Source organism: Peromyscus leucopus, unplaced genomic scaffold (assembly GCF_004664715.2).
Source record: "Peromyscus leucopus breed LL Stock unplaced genomic scaffold, UCI_PerLeu_2.1 scaffold_462, whole genome shotgun sequence".
NCBI lineage: Eukaryota > Metazoa > Chordata > Mammalia > Rodentia > Cricetidae > Peromyscus > Peromyscus leucopus.
The window spans coordinates 1-5,753 of NW_023505357.1; the positions used below are offsets into that span (position 1 = coordinate 1).

General features: G+C 41.9%; 1 pseudogene; it reads left to right on the forward strand.

Moving 5' to 3' along the window:
* Window positions 1-1,361: 1,361 nt before the first annotated feature.
* LOC114700276 lies at window positions 1,362-1,462 on the forward strand (annotated as a pseudogene).
* Window positions 1,463-5,753: the final 4,291 nt, after the last annotated feature.

Consider the following 5,753-nt stretch of genomic DNA (forward strand, 5'->3'; position numbering starts at 1 on the left):
AGGCAGGAGGATCACTGCATGTCTGAAGCTACTTTGATTTACATAATAAGTTCTATATCAGCTTGGAGTGAGACCTTGTCTCAAAAACAATCAAATAAAAACCTTGAGATCTTCTGTGAATGTCAAATGTTCGAGTATCTTAGAATTTACATCAGGGATAATCACACCCTATTCTAAGCATCTCCCTCTTTTCTATTTTGCAGATAAATAAATTAGTTCTGTAATGGTTTACACTATAAACACACTACTAGACATATTTATTTATTTTACAATATGTTATTAGTAAAATGCAAGCATAATTGCTTTCTTAGTTGTCATTTTAAAGTCCCAGACCTTGTATTTATCTTGCTTTATTATATAAAAGTAATTTAATGATTAAATCATACATTATATGATATACTATAATTGTTATTTTCAAATTCCTATTTCATTAAAATTTTATTTTGCACACAAGACCTATAAGTCCCTGTTGCTACAGAAAATTGACAGTCTGGTAGCAGTATCTGCTAGTAATTTTCAATTAAACCATTTCACAAATAGTATATTACAGTAAGTAGATCTGCACAAAGAGCTTCTGATTCATTCACAATGCAACATCATGATTAAGAGAGCAGAGGAGTTTATCTCAGTCCTTGCCATGTCCCATCTCACCAGAGTAAAGCAATATTTATGGGAATTTCTAAAACCAAACAATAAAGCGTTTTTTCATAAGTATGAGAGATGTCATTTATTTCATGTGCAGAGAACATTAAAATAATGATCCATACTGAATATTCATAGGTAATAGTGGGTCTAATATGGATCTATTCATGGTGTGCCCCATTATATTCTTCTCTTGGGAACTTCTTACTCAGGGGAGAGAGAATGGGGAGGATCCAAAAGTACTGCAGAATAATGGAAAGCAGTTACCCAGTGGCTCTCCCTCTCCACATAAGTGGTTCACAAACTTGAACCATGTTTTAACCTACTTACCACCATTTTCTTTCCATTGCTTCCCTATCATCAGCATAGTGGAAGAGGAACGAACAGGACACGGATATATAATTTTATCTCCAAAAATACTTACAATGTAATGCACCCTCCACACATGCTCTTACTCACTTGGCAGAATTACTGCTGTGTGGATTTCATTGGCTAATCTTAAAGATAAAGGTTCTCAATTCACAGAAATTAAGGAAGTTGCAGAAGGTACCATGCTATTTCCCAGTCATTCATGCAGGGAAGAACATGTCCCCATCTGCTTCTTTATGTGAAGAATCCATATGCTTTGGATGGAACTAAATACCATTCTGTTAATGAAAATATCCAAACACACAAAAACAAGTACTGCGCTATCTCACTCACATGAAAATTTAAAAGTTGTGCTTCCTTTGGTGGCACATATACTGAATTGGAATGATACAGTGAAGATTAGCACGGTCTTTGCACAAGGATGACACACAAATTTGTGACATAATATTGTGTCCCTCAATATATTGTGCACCTTAATAAACTTATCTGGGGGTCAGAGAACAGAACAGCTGCTAGATAGACATAGAGGCCAGAAAATGGTGGCACACACACCTTTAATCCTAGCATTCTGGAGGCAGAGAGATCCATCCGGATCTCTGTGAGTTCAAAGCTACATTGGAAACAGCCAGGCATGGTGACACACGCCTTTAATCCCAGGAAGTAATGGCAGGAAGCAGAAAGGTATATAAGGTGTGAAAACCAGGAACTAGAGTCTGTTAAGATTTTAGACTTTTGAGCAGCAGTTCAGATGAGATCCATTTGGATGAGGACACAGAGGCTTCCAGTTTGAGGAAACGAGATTAGCTGAGGAATTGGTGAGGTGAGGTTAGCTGTGGCTGGTTCTCTCTCTCTGATCTTTTAGCGTTCACTCCAATACCTGGCTCTGGGTTTGTTTTTATTAATAAGACCTTTTAAGATTCGTGTTATAGTGAAATGTTCCATATTTTTGCAGTGGAAACTTCCTGGATTCTATGAGAGTAATCCTAGTGAGGACTCCTAGTAATGGGGGAAATGGAGTCTCAATTGGCCATCTTGTAGCCAGGCAGGGCTTCCAATGGAGGGACCGGGCTGCATTCAGTTGAATTTTTAGGGGTCCCCTAACAACCCAGGCTGAAGCTAGGGCAGAGGGTCTCTCTCCAAAAACTGACAGCAGGGGTCGGGGTGAGGGTGGGGTCCTTTGCCAAGGACAACATCCACTCAACTCATTGAGTGTGGAGAGGTCGAGCAGTGTCTGCATGGAACCTTCACCTCCTAGTCTCGTTGGTACTGGAAGGTACTCTGCAGGGTACCAAAGGAGAAACACAAACACCAACCCAGCCACAGAACCTTTGACCAACAGTCTGTCCTGCTTGCAAGATGTGCTGGAGCAATGGTGGCACAGACCTTGTGGGAGAAGCCACCAATATTTGGTTTAACTTGCAGCCTATGCCGCAAGAGGGAGCCTATGTTGGACACTGCCTGGAAGGCCAGGAACTGGAGACTGGATAGCCCAGAGAACTACGGCAGAACTAAACATGACTGACCTAAAAAAAAAGAAAAAAAAATCAGTGAAATGATTTCTAATGACATTCTGCTCTACTCATAGACAGGTACCTTGTCCAGTCGTCATCAGAGAGGCTTCCTTTGATAGAAGATGGGAACAGATGTAGAGACCCACAGCCAGACATTATGTGGAGAAAGAGTCAAAATAGGACCATCAGGTCCCTCACCTGGGAACTCTGTGAGTCTCATGGAAGAGGGGGCAGGAAGATTGTAAGAGTCAGAGGGATGGAGGACACCAGGAGAACAAGGCCCACTGAATCAACTAAGCAGGGCTCATAGGGGCTCCCAGAGATGGAAGCAGAAAAAATGAGATCGGCATGGGTCTGCCCCAGGTCCTCGGCATATGTTGTGGCTGCTCGCTTGTTTTTGTGAGACTCCTAACAGTGGGAGCAGGTGTGTCTCTGAGTCTTTTGTCTGCTCTTGGGACTTCTTTCTTCCTGTTGGGTAGCCTTACTAATCTTCGATGTGAGGGCTTTTGCCTTATCTCACTGTATTTTGTTTTGTCCTGTTTGGGTGTTGTCTCTTAGAGGCCTGCTCTTTTCTGCTGGAAGATAGAGCAGGAATGGATCTGGAGGAGAGGGGAAGTGGGTAATGTGGGAAGGATGGGGGGAGAGGAAACTGTGGTCGAGATATATTGAATGAGAAAATCTACTTTCAATAAATAAAAAGTTGATATCATAGAAAGTAAGAGTCTGGTCATGGTTCTCAGGCACCAGGAAGAGTTTCAGAACAAGGACGATGGGTCACAGTTGATGCTACTAGTTATAGTTAGACAAAAGGGAAGGAATTCTTGTGTGTTATTGTATTGAGAGAGTACAGATAACAAATCTCTATAGATTTCAAAAAGTTGCAAGAAAAGGCTTTGAAAGTTTTCATCACAAGAAATGATAAATGTATAAATGTTTAAAGATCTATGCTTAACCTGATTTAAACAGTGCATATTATATTTAAGCTAATTTAAACATTACACAATGTATACACATATCCAAGCACCACCTGGTATGTGTTTAACATCTTGGTTTTTACATTTTATGTATCAATTAACATTATCTTAATTTTGTGTGTGTGGGGAGTGGGGGGGTGGGGAAGAGGGAACATTATGCTCTGTTGGTGGGAGTGTATAGTAATGAAGCCACTTTAAAAATCTCCCTAGAGATTTCTCAAAAATCCAAAGCCAATACTACCATATAACCCAGTCTTACCACACTTGGGCATACACCCTAAGGACTTCATAGCTAAGGCACTAGTACACCAATGCTAACTGTTATATTTGCAATAACTGAGAAATGAAATAAACCTAGATGGTCTATCAGCTTATCACTAGATGAGGAAAATATGGTACATTTTCACAATGGAATTGTATTTTGCAGGTAGAAGAAAGACCTGGAAAACGTTATCCTAAGTGAGGTCACCCAGACCCAGAAATACAGTTCTAAATATTCTCTTGAATATGCAGGTCAGAGCTTCAAATCTTTAGTTTTGTGGTTTAACTTGGAGTGTACCAGGAATCCAGGGAACTAGAAAAGGGCCATTGTTGGGTGCATTGAGAAAGGGTACTAGAAGAATACAGGTAAATGAAATTAGGGGGGATATTGGGTGCAGAAAGGCTTAAGCATGGGTGAGTGTGGTCGAACGGCAGAAACAAGGGACCAAGTGAGGGGATATGGAAAATAAAGAGTGGATGAAAATGCCCCCATGAAAACCCAGTGTGTAGTGGGTAGCTGTTCAAGCTTTGACCTGGGAGTACTTCTGGTAACTGTCATGCCTGTGAGGCAGGGCCGAGAGAGGAGCCCTTAAGACCTGAGATCTGGATGTGCCAACTCTCTTGGTTCCTGGATCCTGGACGCTAGAGGTAGATCAATCAGAGTTCTCCAGAGAACACCGCTGGTCTGCACTACACCTTTCCGGGACCCTGTAAACCTCCCTTTTAACTACATGCCTTAATACTTCCACCAATGCCAATGTCTTGCAATGTAATTAAAAATATAATTGGAGAGGATAATAGAACATATGATATGAAAAAAAGGGTGGAGAAATGTTGAGGGCTAAGGTTTTTTTTTCTTAAATTTTATTTTACAATACAATTCAGTTCTACATATCAGCCACGGATTCCCTTGTTCTCCCCCCTCCCGCCCCCCCCCCCTCCCCTTCCCCCAGCCCACCCCCCATTCCCACCTTCTCCAGGGCAAAGCCTCCCCCGAAGACTGAGATCAACCTGGTAGACTCAGTCCAAGCAGATCCAGTCCCCTCCTCCCAGGCCGAGCCAAGCGACCCTGCATAAGCCCCAGGTTTCAAACAGCCAACTCATGCACTGAGCACAGGACTGGTCCCACTGCCAGAGAGGGCTAAGGTTTAAATAGAGATGTAAGGACACAGGAAATGGAAGAGAGGAGGGAATAGGGGATTGGTTAATCAAACTAAGTGTTTTAGTTGATTTAATAGTGCTGTGATAAAACACCATGACTAAGGCAACTCAGAGAAGGAAGGGTTTACTTGGGGTTTACAGTTCCAATGGGATAGGAACCCATCATTATCAGTCAGCAGGCAGACATGGTGCTGGAGCAGCAGATGAGAGCTCACATCTAGTTCCACAAACAGAAATCAGGAAACACTAGAAATGACCCAAGTCTTTTGAAATTTCAGTGCTGTCCCCAGTGACACACCCACTCCAACAAGACTGTACCCCCTAATCCTTTCTGCATAGTTCCACCTAGTGGGGACCAAGTGTTATATGAACTGATGGGTATCATTCTCATTCAAACTACGAAACTAATAAAATAGAAAACAGTCTATGGGAACTCATTAGTTTGTATGCTCATTACAAAATATAATAAAAATGGGAGTTTGGACAGAGGTGCCCTACATAGGTGGACAGTGCTGCTCCCCAAAGCTATAGAATGTTAAATGAAAATCTCAGTGCTAGGCATTGGATACCTCCTCTCTATGAGTGTTTGGTTAGGGTGGCCCTAGCAACCCTCAAACAACAGACTATTACCATTGTACCAGGTTTGTCTCCACAACTAGATGATAAGTCCTCAGTGCTGCAGATACCACACACTTGGGTTGCAGGTCATGGAGAAATCAATCTCAAACCTGATGGGAATATTCCTTCTGATGGAGCCCTTTCACTGCGACAGAAGATGCTGTGTACATTTCTAGGGTAGAAAACACACCAATGAACTTATTCAGTGTTGGACCTT